The sequence below is a fragment of the Marmota flaviventris genome, chromosome 4 (genome assembly GCF_047511675.1).
Source record: "Marmota flaviventris isolate mMarFla1 chromosome 4, mMarFla1.hap1, whole genome shotgun sequence".
Classification (NCBI taxonomy): Eukaryota; Metazoa; Chordata; class Mammalia; order Rodentia; family Sciuridae; genus Marmota; species Marmota flaviventris.
The window spans coordinates 148341949-148358204 of record NC_092501.1 but is presented as its reverse complement, the minus strand read 5'-3'; positions in this window follow the sequence as shown (position 1 = coordinate 148358204).

Below are 16256 nucleotides of genomic sequence, written 5' to 3'. Positions count from 1 at the left end.
CTGGAAAATGAATGGAACTGAAGACTATCATGCTAAGTGAAATAAGTCACTCCCCAAAAATGGGAGACCAAATGTTTTTTATTTTTATTTTTTCTGATAGGTACAAGCTAATCCAAAGTAAGGAGAGTGGGTGATGTAAAAGAAACAGAAGATCAGAGGAGTAGGCAAAGGGGAATGAAAGGATGGGAGGAAGGATGGGATAACAAATGTCAGTGGACTGAGTCTGAACTAAATTGACTATGTACATATATGAATATACCACAGTGAATCTTACCATTATGTATATTCAAAACTAATTAAAGACAAAATATATACAAATGCATAGCAGAAAGATCAGTAAAGAGAGAGAACAGGGAATGGTATGAAGTTAGGGGAAAGGGAAATACTGAACACTGAATTAGAGCAAATTATATTGCATGCATTTAAAATTATATCATAGTATGTTCTATTGCCATGTGCAAGTAAAAAGAACGAATAAAAATTTTAAAAAGTAAAAGAATACTACTATGTGTGCTACAGGGTTTTTAACATATTGCTTTCAATATGTTGCTCATTTTAGGCCATACATTACTTCCTGCAAATTAAATGAATTTTTGTGTCAAGAAATGATATTTCCACACTGTAAAGATTAGAAATACAATGCTGATCTTTGCAAAGTGCCAAGTATGAAATTAATGAATCCATAATAAATTGATTTAGTGTTATGATATCTTCATATTTTCAAAATAGATTTTATTTACTCAGTTATTTTTATAAATTATAAATTCTATCAGATTATATTTTTTTTAAAAAAACTATATTACAGTACCTCATCAGAGAAAAGTAAATATTTTCATAAACAGTGAGTACCTTGTATTTTTATTTGAAGTCTCACTGTAGCATGAATTGTCCCTTTTTCTACGAGGTCTACTCTCAGACTCCTAATTTTGTTTGTTGGAATATGAATGTTAATGTATACAAATGATATAACATAGGAAAACTATAACTTGTTCCAGATAAATAGTTAATGTTTTCAAAACTTTTATTTTTATCTTAAAATGCTATGCTTTTGAGGGTGTTTTTTTATTCATGTTTGTGGAGTTGAAAAGCAGAGTGATTTATATACATATTAGTCTTCTATTACTGCCTTAAAATACCAGCATAAGTGATTTACTATGACTCAAGTTTATTATCTCAGCTCTGTCAGAAGATTGACTTTTTTATGGCTTCTACATGTAAGTGTAATTGTGGTATTTCTCCTTCTGACTGACATTGTGCCTTAGCATGATGTCATTCATATGTATCCATATCATTGCAAATGACATAATTTTCTTCTTTTCTAAGGCTGAATAGTATATTTCATTGTGTATGTATATTATATTTTATTTATCTGCTTATAGAATGATTGATGCCAGTTATTTACACATTTTTGGCTATTGTGAATAATGCCACAATAAAGGTATGAGCATGGGTATCTCTGAAGCATACTCTCTTCAGTTGCCTCTGGGTGTATGCTCAGATGTGAGATTGTTATAATCTTAAGAAGTTAATCCCATGAAAGTAGATAGCAGAATGAGGGTTATCAGAGACTGGGAAATTAGGGTGGGGAAAGAAAATACAGATGTTAATCAAAGGGTACAAAATTACAGTTAGGATGAGTAAGCTTCAGATATCTATTGATGGAATGGCCATTATCATAAGTAATAAAGCATTGTACATTATATTTAAATTTATATATACTTGGCTTAAAGAATAGATTTTAAATGTTTTCTACACAAAATAATGAGTAGTGATAATTATTTGTTCATTTGTTTGATTTAGTCATTCTATAGTGGAAATCTATTTTTTTATTGGTTGTTCAAAACATTACAAAGCTCTTGACATATCATATTTCATACTTTAGATTCAAGTGGGTTATGAACTCCCATTTTTTCCCCGTATACAGTTTGCAGAATCTCATCGGTTACACATCCACATTTTGACATAATGCCATATTATATTACCTAAAATGCCTCAGACTGCACATACTATTGAATCTTACATATTCTATGATTTCCCCTGTGCATGCATACCTATGCTAACTTTAATACATAAATTATCTGACAATAATAGACAAATAATAACAATTAAAAAAGAACATTTGTAACAATATATTAAATTTATATGTATAAAATTATTTGTCAAAAAAAAAAAAAATGAGTGTCAGCAAGGCAGCATCCCTTGATGGAATTTTGGTGGGAGAATGCACTTCCAGGCTCATGTAGGCTGCTGGCAGCTTGTAGCTGCTTGTGGTTTTATGACTTAGGCCTGCATTTCCTTGATGGCTAACAGAAGAGGGCTGCTCCAAGCTTTAGTGTTTACTACATTCCTTGTTTCTAGTACCCATTCTTATATCATGAAAACCAACAACAATTAGCTTACTATGTGTTTACCACTACTCTGTGATCTTCCTGCATTCCTGTTGCACATTGAAAGACCCTGATGTTTGCATATGGCTCATTGAATAATCTAAAATAATTTCCTTCATTTATGATCCATGACCTTAATTCCATCTGCAAAGTACTTTTTTGCCATTTGCTCCAGTATATTTACAGGTTCTAAGAATTAGGATGTGGATAGCTTTAGAGGGCCATTGTTCCACCTGACCCAGTAAATATAAACACTATATTTTATTTGTAGACACAATGAGCAGGGGTATACCTATTAAAAATCTTGTACACTGCCCCCTAAAGATAAGTTAGTTTCTTTAAAACAATTTCTTTTTGATGCTATGCAAACTTGGTCTCTACATGATTGAATTGTTTTATAGTGATAAAAAAAATTATTACATTTTAGAGCAGAGCTTCAGAATGTCTATTTTTCTGTTTATTATATTATCATTGTTCTTTTTCAGTGTTCTGAAGCATACAGCTCTTCTTTGTCTATGTAGCCCTAACAGAAAATACTTACTACATTGCTTTGTTATGTAGACTTGCTTATGTAGCAAATGTCATGATATTTAGCAGTCTTGATCATGATTATTGACTGTCATGTTTCTTAAAGTTCAGTGGGAGTTAATAACAATTATGAATAGGATTTTTTTATTAATTAGGCTGCAACATTTATTATGACAATACTAATTTGCATCCAGTTCTTAAATGCCATTGAATCCACCTTAAATATGCATATACATTTTAAATTAAATTATATATTAATTATACATATTTATATAATTATATTTTAAATTATTATTATTGTTATTGTTATTATTGTTATTATTACCAGGGATTGAACTCAGGGCTGCTTAACCACTGAGTCACATCCCCAGCCATTTTGATTTTTCATTTTGAGGCAGGGTCTTCCTAAGTTGCTTAGGTCCTCGCTATGTTTCTGATGCTGGCTTTAATCTTGAGATCCTCCTGCCCCATCCTCCCAAGCTGCTGGGATTATAGTTGTGTGCCACTGTGCCTGACTTTAATATTTTTTAAATGAGTGTATACTGACTCTCATTCTCCCATATGACCCACTGTCTTTCTTGAATATTTTTGCACTGTGACACAGTTGTCCCTCTTTTCTGCAAAGAATACATTCTAAGATGCCCATTAAATGTCTGAAGCTGCACATAACATTGAATCTTACGTATTCTATGCTTTTACCTGTATATACATACCTATGTTAATTTTAATATATAAATTATCTGTTAATAATAACCAAATAACAACAATAACAAGATATAATATTTATAATAATATACTGCATTAAAGCTTCCAGCATCACCACTTTTGCACTTTGGAAACATTATTAAGTAAAATAAGGGTTATTTGAAGACCATCACTGCACTATCCAGACAGCTGACCTTTTAACCCTGAGAGCTACTACCCAGGTTAAATACCATCCTTTATAATCAAATACACAAACTTGAAATACATAGTTAAGAATGACCAATGATAAAAAATTTATTCATCTAAGGTGTTTTGGCACCGAGATTTAAGCAGAATTTAAAATTTAAAATTACATGTAATGATCCTAATCAAGGCTTAACAAATACAGAGATTAAAGGATTCAGAATTATTGGATTAGCTGGGGAAAAGGACTGAGAAGAAAGAAACTAAAACTCACAGGAGTGGTATTTTTTTTCTCTCTTACTCCTCTTACTTTTGGATTCATGATGTGGGGACATTGATCCAGATTGTCTCTCTCAAAGACATAAGAGATATTTCATGTAATACCTAGAAATGAAACAAGTCAGAATATACTATCTAATGCAGTAGTTTTGAAACATTGTTCATGTTTCATAGAATTTCTATTGTCATTTCAGAAGGAAATCAAGAGGAATAGGAGCAAACGGTGATATTAGACTTTGCCCTGTGTAGCTCTACCAAATCTCAGGCCTAGTCTTTGGCATTCTTGTATAAACTAGATTGCAGAATAGTGTCCAATGGTTAAGACATTAAATAATATGAAAAACTACTGCATTTAAAATATTCCTTTATTATGAACATGGTCAGTTAATTACAGAAAGTTTAAATTCCTTGTCCAAATTCACATATTAATCCATGTAAGACATGCCTGACTAATTTGGCATGCTTCTCACACAAATATGTCACTTCATTTTCACTTACAATCCAAAGGAGTATTTCTCTTCTTTTCATTAGTGATCCCATTAATCCCCAATGATTGACTGTGTGTTCTCAAAAATTTCCAGATTGATTTTCTACCATTGAAACTTAATAATTCAGAGAAACAATATGCTCAATTGATGTTTCCTATTAAATTAATTGGATAATTCATTGAATTGATCATAATATCTTTTTAAAAATTTTGTATTTTAAATAATTTTAAATAAAAATCTAGCCTTCCAATTCAAAACTTGGTGTGATTTTATTTAAATATAATACAGATAATTATAAATCATTGCCTGCCTATAATTAAAACTGGGTGATTTTTTTAACTGGAAAAAACTACATAAACCATCTCATTCATTTAATCATTTTCTTAGGTATGAAAAGGAAAATACTGATATATGAAGTTATATGGATATGTTTGTATAGTTCATTGGTATAATTGTATTAATTCCTCTCCATTCAGGTGCTCATGGTGTATATTGTAATATTAGTAGCTCTGAAAACTACTAAAGAATTATGCTGAGCAAGTATTCATCCCATTATGTCTGTGGATTTAAGGTGGACAAGTGATTGGCTTAGGAGGCTTTGCCAGTAATGCTACATTCCCAAGCAGCTTCTCTAAGTATTTGTGACACTTTGGACAATTTGGGAATGCCTTTTTTTCCAAGCATTTGACCTCATTTTCCAGTCTTCCAACTGATACATTTGTTGCCTCAAATTGTTTTCCTGGTAAAATCAGAATTTTTAATACCCTTTAGTTTTTGAGGTTCCACTCTGAGTTCTGAGGGTATGAGCAGGTTCTATTTTCCATGTAACATAAAACTAGTTAAAGAGTTATAGTCTTACAGTTATAACACAACAAGAAACTAGTTTTCCTTATAACTCTGCTGAGCCACTTCACTTAGTTTTGTCTTACCTATATTTTTTATAACTATAGTTCTGTCAACATATTTGGAATGATTCTCTTAGGAAACTTGTAAACTCTTCCTCATTCACTAGGAAAGATAAAAGGAGAAGAGAACTCCTCTGAAAAACTAAATGTTCCCCTCCAAAAAGGGCTTATATCTTCTTATATTGACATGGTGAATAGGTGGAGGTCTTTGTTCTTCAGGTTCTATTAACATGGAGGCTCTCACATAGAGGGAGATGGTTGACTTTGGTATCCAGAGATTTTCTGAATTTAATATACATAGCTAGTTTTTAGTTAAGATCTTTGACAGTCGCTTCTAGGAAAATAAGAATAACTACAAAATCTGTTCTTTAGTACTTAATGCCTTATTATTTGTACATGTACTTTTATCCATTTTTTTTACTTCTTGGTATTTATAATCCTAGTGGACCTGCTACATTCATAGAACCAATTGTATAATTGTGCTGCGCCCCTCCCCTGACTCAGGCAATGGCAAGGCCCTACTAAGGTGGATGGCGCAAGGCGTTCATCCTCTGGAGGAGCGCAGTATGTTTCTGGGAATGGGCTGATTTGTTTTTGTATTCCTTTAATAAGTATAGTTGCGACTTCTCATATGACCATTAAGTATGAAGGAAAAAACATGACTTTCCCAATTAATGCAACTACTTCTAAAGAATAGATCTGTTTGCTCTAAATGCAATGATTCAGCTGTGGAGCGTAAATTGTTAATGTCTAATAAAAAACTCCCTGTATTCCTGTAAAGGAAGTTTTTGAGAAATTAAATTAAAATCTAGAGAAGAAAAATTAATGTTAAGAAGACAGATTAGTGCTTAGTACTGGGCAACTTGTTCTTGTTCTTGTGCACAATGGTTTGTGCTCTTACTCTTGTTTGATTAAAATTAATAGCAAGTCAACCACTTGCCGTAACCATGGCACCAGCTCCAGTCAGTAAGTCAAGAAAGAATAGTCAAGGTATAGGCCAATAGTTTGGGACATTTCTAGCTATTATTAAAAGTTAACTAAGCAGAAACAGCTCAAAGCAAAACGGGAACTGAAAGTACAAATGCTTGCTTATGCATAAGCCAAGATACATTCTTCTATTCTAATTGTAGCTACGTAATATTTTGTTTCTTTGAATAATGATTCCTGTTTTGTAACCACAAAGTACTGTGAGCCTGCCAAAATGAAAAGTATATATGATCAACTTCACAAGTAAAGATTGGGATCAACACCTTCACTTTGGTGTCTGTGTTGTTTCTCCACCCCCTTTCACCGACTCCTCACCATCCTTTGTCTCCTGAGACCCCCTGTTGGAGCTGGTCTCCAACATAATTGGAATACCTTTTTTTTTTTTTTTTTACTAAATGTACACATTAACTATTTTCGATATCCAATATTCCCTTGAATTTTTGCTGGTTTGTAAATCACTAATTTCCATTTACCTATGGATTAATTACCAAGGGCGTATAGGAGTACGATATATAATGTGAAACAATATGAACTAGATTCAAGTAAATATATGATTGAAATCTTAAACCTAACTCCCATGTCAGTCCCAAGTCAGTTGCATATATTTCTCCATAATTAATCAATAACTGATCTAAAACAATTTCTATTTAAAAATAGAGAAAACCTTTCAAGGTCAAATATTTTTCAATAGTCAAATATTCCCTTGAAACTTACACCAATCAAAAATTCTACACCTCAGAGTACAGTATGAATATGGCCCAAGTTTGTGTTGTGTTCATAAAAAAGAGTATTTTTTTTCATATTTTATTGATACATTATAATTGTGTAATGCACATAATTACATAATGATACATATGTACATAATGGTGAGATTTGTGGTTACATATTCATACATGCACACAATACAACAATATAATTTGGACAATATCATTTTGAAGTACTTCCCTTTTCCTTCCTGTCCTCCCTCCTTTTGGTCCCTTTCCTCTATTCTACTGACTTCCCATTGATTTTATTGAGATTCCCCCACTTTTCTTTTCCTTTTTCCTGTCTAGCTTCCAAAATTTTCACTAATTTATATGATAGTGTTTCTTGGATAGAGGTGAAATAATTTTGATGATACGAAAACAAACATATATTAGGTGCTAAAAAAAACAAAATAAAGCAAAAAATTTTTAAAAGGCTATGGAAAAAAGAGTATTTTTTAACATACATCCAGAACATTTGAGTTTTGTTTCAAGTTCTTTGAGGCAAAGAGGTCAGATGATTTCTTTTAAAGAAAAAAGTATATGGATTTCATTTCTTCATTTAAATATCTTTCAAATTTAGTTCATAATTTGAAACACAAAGAAAACATTTTAATAGTATTATTTTAAAATTCTTGAGATTTTGGAAAAGGATATTTGAAAACTTTTATTAATAATTTTTTTTTTGTTTTTTTTGCTGCTTGACTTTCACATAAAAGGATAGTTTTAAGGTTGCTTTTTAACTTTTTTTTTAGCTATAGATGAACACAATACCTTTACTTTGCTTATTTTTTTTTTTTATATGATGCTGGAGTTCAAACCCAGAGCCACAACCTCAGCCCCTTAAGGTTTGCTTTTAATGTCTCTGGTGGAAATAATATGAAATTGATACTAAGTGTTGTGACTTTGTAAGAGAGGTAGACAAACTAAGGTCCTCAAGTCAAACTTGGTTCTTAGTTGCTTTTTTAAATATTTATTGGCACACAATCAGATCCATTCATATACAATTTTATGGCTATTTTCATGCTTTGATAGCAGACTTGAATAGTTATGAGTAAGTATACATGGTTTAAAAGTTTAAGATGTTTACCAAGTGTTTCTAAAAGTTTGGTGACCTTTTAATGAGAATGTTGTAATTATCCTCATTTTATACAAGAGATAAATTGATCACAAAGATGAACATACATATGTTCTAGGACACAAACTTATAAATTGAAAACTGTGTTTAAAGGAATGGCAGATGGCATTACCAGAAGAAAAAAAAAAAAAACAACAAACAAAAAGAAAAAGGAAAACAACAACAAAAAAATCATATTTGGTAGATCTAAGTGCACTGAGCATTTTGAAGTTCCATGTCATTTATTGTGGGTAGTATATCTTATAAAGTGAAGAGGCTCAAGAAAAAATATACTAGAACACTAGAACAGAGGGAAGGACCAGGCTATGAATACAACTTATTCCTAAACTAATGTGTTTAATCTAGATGAAGTTTAGGGCTATCAATATAGTGAGATTATGGGAAATGATGTGAAAACAGGCTGCCTTAAAAGTCTGGTTATCAAAGGGATATTAGCAAGAAAAGATTGGAGCACCAGTAGTGATTGTGGTAAAAAAGAGAAATGGTTTTTCTGCATGAATGAAATGCACTAAATTGAATGACTTTGCCTCACACTATGGAATATACTATAAGATGAAAAGAACAGAAAGAGAATCTCAGTTTTTGGAGAGGTTTCAATTCTCTTTTTGAAAAGATAGGTTTAAATGTCCATTAGTGTTTATGGAATTTGCTTCTTAGTTTCCTTGGTAGGAAATTGGATGTGCAGATTAGTATTGTCAAAGACTAATCTTAACTATATATAGAGAGTATAGATTATTCAAAGATGTGGTAGTTAATGAGAGGACTGGCAAGCAGGTACATCACTTTGGTAAGTATTATGGAATCGTTTCCATTTTGATAGATCAGGTGCACATTCTTAGTGTCTTTCAATTCTTTTCATGTTGTGTTTGTGGTTAAATGCCACCCCTATCCAGTGCGGGCAGCTGAACTAAAGTCACTCGTGTGAATTTGGGGTGATGCATAATACCACACAGACACTTAATACCTTTTATATGAGCTTCAGGATGGCCTCCCCATCTCCTGGCCTCAAGATCCCCAAAGAGGGGCAAGAGAAGGTCATGCAAGGCTGATGAGAGACAGCAAGCACGTACTGAAGTGGACTTTTATTTGGGGGAATGCTGTTTCTTAGAACATTCTATACAAACAAGGCAGAAGGGGTAGGATTACAAAGGAACAGGTGAGTGTAACTGAACCCCAGTGGGTGATGCCTACAACTGGAGCCACACCTTGTTACCCAAGCTGGGATAATGCCCAAGTTACTGCAGAATGCAATAATTGTTCAGGACCCCGGGCATCAGGATTTCAAGGCATGTTCATCCAGGGTGGCTCCCCACAGTTAAAGTTCTGTTTTATTTGTCGTTCTTTCTCCTTCATTTTCAAAAGAAGAGTTTAAAAGAGTTGAGGGGTCAGATAAAAATTACCTAGTATGATGTAGGAAGAGTGGTCAGAAGGCACTCAGTATTAATATCAGAGTCCGTGAAGATCAACCAGGAGGAGAAGCTGGAAGACTTTGAAGAAAATCTACATATACATCAAGTATGGAAACCAAGAGAAGAGAATATTAAAGAGGAAGCATTAAGATGTCATGCATATGAGTTACATGATTTACTTATAGAACTTTCTTCCAATTCTAAGATCAGAATTATTTTATAAAAGATTCATACTTCCTTGATTCTTAAAAAATCTCGAATCTGCACACATATTTTAATGGAATTTACATTTCATTAAAATTTAACAACAATGATAAAAATTAATTGTATAAATTTGACATTAGTTTTCTTTGTATTTACCAAAACTAGTAAATCAGTTGCTTTAGGACAAGGACAATGCCATAGCCACTCTTATAATCACATCATGAATAGACCTTGTGCTACTAGAAATGTTCATCAAATATATTGAGGGGACATTGGAACCTCAGAAATTTTATATCTGACTTTCATTAGTCTTGCTGTTGAAATGGTACATATGCAGGAAAGAGAAGCAGATGGTCAAGAGAAGTTTTTGAACCATCTACATAATGTTTAGAAGATTTTAAATTTTTTTCCTCCATATAATATTGCATATGAAGCCTGAATGCATATCAAACATCTAAATAATATTGATAATGAAAAATTTTTAAGTTTATATTGAGCCCACTGAAGAAAGCACTACTATAGATCTTTTTTTATGTCTTATTATTTCTCCCACTGTCTTATTAAATTTATTCAGGAGCAAAGGTATTCTTTCTGTCATAAGATGACATTTTTGATCACTCGGGGGAAATATAACTGACCATTAAGTGTAAGCTTCACATTTCAGCTGACACTATTTCCTCTCCTCCTATCCCTGATCAGTTAGTTGTTGACTAGGCTCTGCAGAAAGAGGAGGCGTATATAGGATTTTGTCTCTCCACATGTCCTTCTTAGCCAGTGCGGAAGAGGCAGGGCAGGTTGATTTGGGAGGGAAAAGGGAAGAAGAACATAGCTGAACAGGGCTGAATACTTCTTACAGAATTTGCTCACTATTATATCGGGGGGACTGTGGAGGATTTAATGCAGAGTTTTCCTTTTCTTTTCTGGGCCCTGTCATGGGGTGTTGAATTGTCCGTGATCACCAAGAATCCCTCATGTGCAGTTGCAAGTACTTACATGCAGGCAAATGTGACTCTCTGTGGCTAAAATGCTGACTTGGCTTCATTTACTCAGAGTCTAATGAAATCTTGATTTTTCTCTCATCTAACTCCTGTCTTAAGACACGTGCCTAAGATAACACAACATTGTCACTCTCACGGATGCCCACATCACTTAACAGGATACATACTCTGCCCAGAAAGTCCATTTATTTTTCAGGAAGTAGTCAACCCAGAATTCATCTTTTAATTTCTCAGAATGGAGTCAAAAACCTTTTAAAGATTTGATATCTATGAGGCTTGTTTAAAACCTAGTAACCAGTTATCAATTTTATAATTTAAAAAAATTATCAGTGTAACAGCTCACTTTGTAACATATTTCTATTACACTTTGGTAAATTCATGAAATTTATACATTATCCCAATAACATAAAATTATAATAAATAAATATAGGCTTAGTCACAAGAATATGAAAATTTATATATTTTTACAAGTATATTTGTAGGAACCAATACTAATAAATGAATAAATCCAATTATAATTAGCTAATTCTAATATCTACTTTTTAATCTGTAAACTTACTTTATGAAAAAAATGTTTGATAAGAGAGACAATATGAACATAGGAAATGCTAAGAATAATGTTCTTTTAGGATAAATACTTTGAAAAATGCAATTAAATAGCCTTTCACCTTTAAAAGTGTCCAAGTTTCTTTCAGATAGCCAAGACTTTGTCATATGATTTGACAGTTAATGTGCTCAATAAAACTAATGTTAACTATATAAAATACATGTCAATTTTTGAAAGTTCTACTGGCTTGATAATTTATGTCGTAGTGGTTTTATAAGACAAAAATGTTTTCACAGGAATAAAGAAAAATTACTGAAGTTTGCAAAGAAGATACATTTCTGAAATTTAAGTGGACTTTGTGGATCATCTACTTTATTGCCATATTAAAGCAAAGAGGATGTTAGAAAGCAAAGTAGAACACATTCTTACAATTATTCTCCATTGAACTACAATTTCCTTTATGTTGCCTAATGGAAAAGATATCACATAAATCCTATTTTGGAAAATACATCGTACACTTTGGTGTAACCAAGAGAAAGTGACTGTAATAATGTATAATTTTAATGTAGTATCTAATGCATGAAAATTTTAATGCCCTTTCTAATTACCCTAATATTTTCAACAATAAGAGTTGTCTGATTATAATCTTAAAAAAGATAGTTGCACAGGGGATGTTGCTCAGTGGTAGAATGCTTGCCTAGCATATATGAGCCCCTGACTTTGATACACAGCACTGCAAAATAAAAACAGGAAGAGAAAGAGTGGGGAATGGGGAGGGCAATAGATTCTCCATGGCTAAAGCTTTTGCTGTTGGGAATTCACTACTGTTTTGGGTAATTTAGTTGCTACAAGTATATATTTAAAAGGAGCATATTGCAGGAGAGGACTGTGAAATTCCTTCAGAACTTGCCAACATTATACCAGTGATTATTTTCCAAAAAAAATTATAATTTCTTTAATTTTCAGATGTGACAACATTCAGTAAGGAGGGATAATTTGATTAATTTCCTTAAACATCATACTTTCTTTCGGACACAATCTTCATTTTTCTTCTTGCCGGCATGCCCTTGTGCTCACTCACACACAGAGACCCTGACACAACCGCAGAAACAAAAGTGTGAAAACATGAAGAGGCACAGCAGGAACTGAGCAAGCAGAGTTGCACTCAATTGTTTATTTCCTTTTTCTTCCTTTATCTTCTCCTCATCCTCTTCCTTGTTCTGGTCCTTCTCCTCTTCATCCTTTCCTTTTATCATTTCTTCCCCTTCTCTGCCTTCTTTCTTCTTCCTCTTCCTCCTCCTCCTCCTCCTAGGTCTGTTGTCATCTTTTTTTCTTTCCCTTATCATTGAAAGGGACAAAGAACAGAATTCTAAGTAATTACAAAGCAAAGTTGGAGATTCTAATATTATAACACAAAAGCCAAGTGACAGAGACTGCCTCCAGAGAGACATAACACTGTCTACTAGAACACAAAAGCTCTATTGTGCTTCTGAAAGACTAAATATCTCCAAACTTGCTTTCCTGTACTCTCAAACGCACTAACTTCTTGCACGGCACTAGCGTTCTAGTGCCTCGGTTGAAGCCAGGTCTTTTAGAGCTGGGAAAGACACTCTGCACATCAAACTATCCTTGTGCATACATAAAAACCTTGACTTGGGATTATAGAGCTTGAATAAATAGAATTCTATTTTTTAACATTTATAACTATAAATAGATGATATAATCCTCTTTCTTTGCTTTTAATATTACCAAAGAAAAGATCTACTAGAATTCTTCAAACAGATATAATGATTACAAAAGGCTACTGGATATGAATTATCAATGATTTTAATATACTGACAAGTACTGAATAATATTTTGATACTAATATCATTATTTTTTTCATTTTGTAATCCTATTTGGGGAAATATTAAAATAACATAATGGGTTTATAATAATATTTAAGTACTTTAGTCATACTTAGATATTCTCAGTTGTGAGAAAAACTACACATAACTGGTACTATGGGCCTTACAGGGATAGGAATTTGAAATGATTGAAAATGTGTTAAATTGCTAAGAAACACAGGAGTCTTCCCAAACCTATTAAAGCATAATATAAGGTTTACCTAATAGGTATCATCATATCATTTTACTAATAATTTATTATTATATTATATATTTTATAATTTTAGTTTTAACAAATATTGAATAAAAATTATTTTTTTTGGTAAATATCCCATGTAAACTCTTTCTTTCCACTTTAAAAGAAACTATTCTGTTCCAAACACCTCATTTCAAAATGTTCTTAAGTTACTACTCATAAAACAATAGAAAACATTAATACTGTCATTCAACAGTTCCATTATGATGAAATTCTGCTTACTATGGTGACATACACAGAGCTCAAAAAGTTTGATTAATGATAAAAAAAAAAAACAACCTCATTTCTTTATTTGGCTTTGTGTTAATATATTTGCTGGCTTTCAATTTTCCATTCCTCAAGACAGTGCCTCAAGCTTTAATGTGTGGTTCAGCTTTATATCTTCAAATATGAAATGTTGCTAACACTGTTTCTCTAAATATGTAGTTAACTCCCATATTCACTCAAATATAAAGAGCAGCGAGGCGTGCAACACACGTTGTAGATAATAGTAAAGGCCTGACAGTGGAAATTTTTCCATTCCCATATGTGTATTTTTCTCTATCTGCACATTTTCTCCATATAAACAAATAACAAGTAAAGTAACCATCACTAAAAAACTCACAGGAAACTTTCCGAACTCCATCCAGTTTACCATTATTACACAGCACTCAACACCTACCTCAATCTGATTTTAGATAGGAAACAAGCCATTTTCTGATTATAATGCAAATATTTCTCTCTTTAAAATGTTAGGGAGCAGTGATTATATAGAGTTTGCAAGTACAGGAAGTAAACAGCTAATGTGAGGAGAAATTAAGATGTGTTAACTGCATTTATTGAGTACCAAAGACATTAATAATTCAATATTTTGATAGAATTGCTGTGTCATACTTGAAAATAGGCCATGTGCCCCATTTTCCTATGTATAAAAATAAAATAGAAAGCTAACTGAACATTTTAGGATTAATCCAATAGACTAGCTTGCAGAAAATGGGCTTTATAGATTCAGAAGCACCCCATGCAATAAGGGAAAAGTTAATGATATTTGATTCTAGAAGAGAGAATATATAAAGCTCCAAAACAATCAGATATATTAAACATTACTATTATTTTTTCAGATAGTTAATGTCAATTATGAGTCTACCTGCTGCATCTATAAAAGTCTGCCAGCAGGGCTCTCCCTTGCATTATAATCTAGAAACAAATGATCTAATTTATTTTTTATTTCGTTACAATAAAATGTTAACTCTGAAATTCTTTGCAAAATTAAATATGTTGAATTTCCAAAGCAAATCACTAATACCCACAGCCTTACTCTCTTGTGTTCTTTCTGTATGATCAATTCATTATTAATCTGTTAGTTTAATAAAGATTTGTTTTATTTAATATTGAAAACTACCATCTTTATCAATTTAAAAAGAATAAAAGTTTAAGAATTAGAATGTCAATTACAAAAGTTTGCAAGTTTGAGGGGCTGGAGTTGTGGCTCAGTGGTAGAGCATTTGCCCCGCAGGTGTGAGGCACTGGGTTTGACCCTAGCACCACATAAAAACAAATAAAAGTATTGAGTCCATACACAACTAAAAAAATATATATTTTTAAAAGTTTGCAAGTTTGATTATATGGACACTGAATAGAATCTTCATCTGATATATTTATCTTATAGGTAAATTCTTATTTTCATCATAAAACTAATAGCTTTGCCTTAAGGTGTTTTTTGTTTTTTATTTTTGTTTTTTATAATTTAAGTAATTGACTCAGTCGTTTTGCCTTGGTAATGAAATTAGTCTTGGTATAGATCACTCTGTAATATGTGGGTAATACAATCAAATAATGGATTACTTAAGTTATACAAAAAAATTAAACTTGAGATGCTGAGTAAAATTAATATTCCTTTAGTGATTTTGAATTTTTAAAATAAAAGATACGTAGCCATGTAGGAAGAAGCAATTCTATATTAAAGAAGAAAAATAGTATCACAATGAGAGTTCTGAGTAAAGTTTTACATCTAGGTGTTAATGTCAGTGGACTTAAATTTTTTAAGTTTTCCAACTTAACCTGTGAGTCTTGAGCACTTGATTAGGTTTCTGGTTCTAAAGGTTGGAAAGAGATGATTACTCACTCAGAACCAAAATGATTCAACAGACCAATTAAGTAGACCTGGTTCTTATGTTTAGCTTCCCCCTGCTCCCTACCCGCAGTGACCAGTTCAATTTGCTATATTCTTCCTGAGGACTAGATCTTGATCTAAGTTTGATATACCTTAATGAAGTGCATCCTCTGTTTCATTAATATCAAAGGGAAAGGGTCTGGGTTTTGATATTTTCATTAACACAACAACTTGGACATTCTTTTGGAAATATTTAAGCCTAAATTTTCCCCCAATTTTCATTTATCAACTGGGGAGTGCGGATTTTACACGTGGACAACTAAGTCTGTCTTTTGATTGTTCAAAAATAACTGAGGTCTGCTTAAGGTGACTTGTTGAAACCAGCCCTAGAAGAAATTTCCATGGTTATAAATCATATTCTAAAGAGAGACTGGTGTGAGCTGGGATTGTGGCTCAGAGGTAGAGTGCTTGCCTAGCCTGTGTGAGGCACTGGGTTCGATTCTCAGCACCACATACAAATA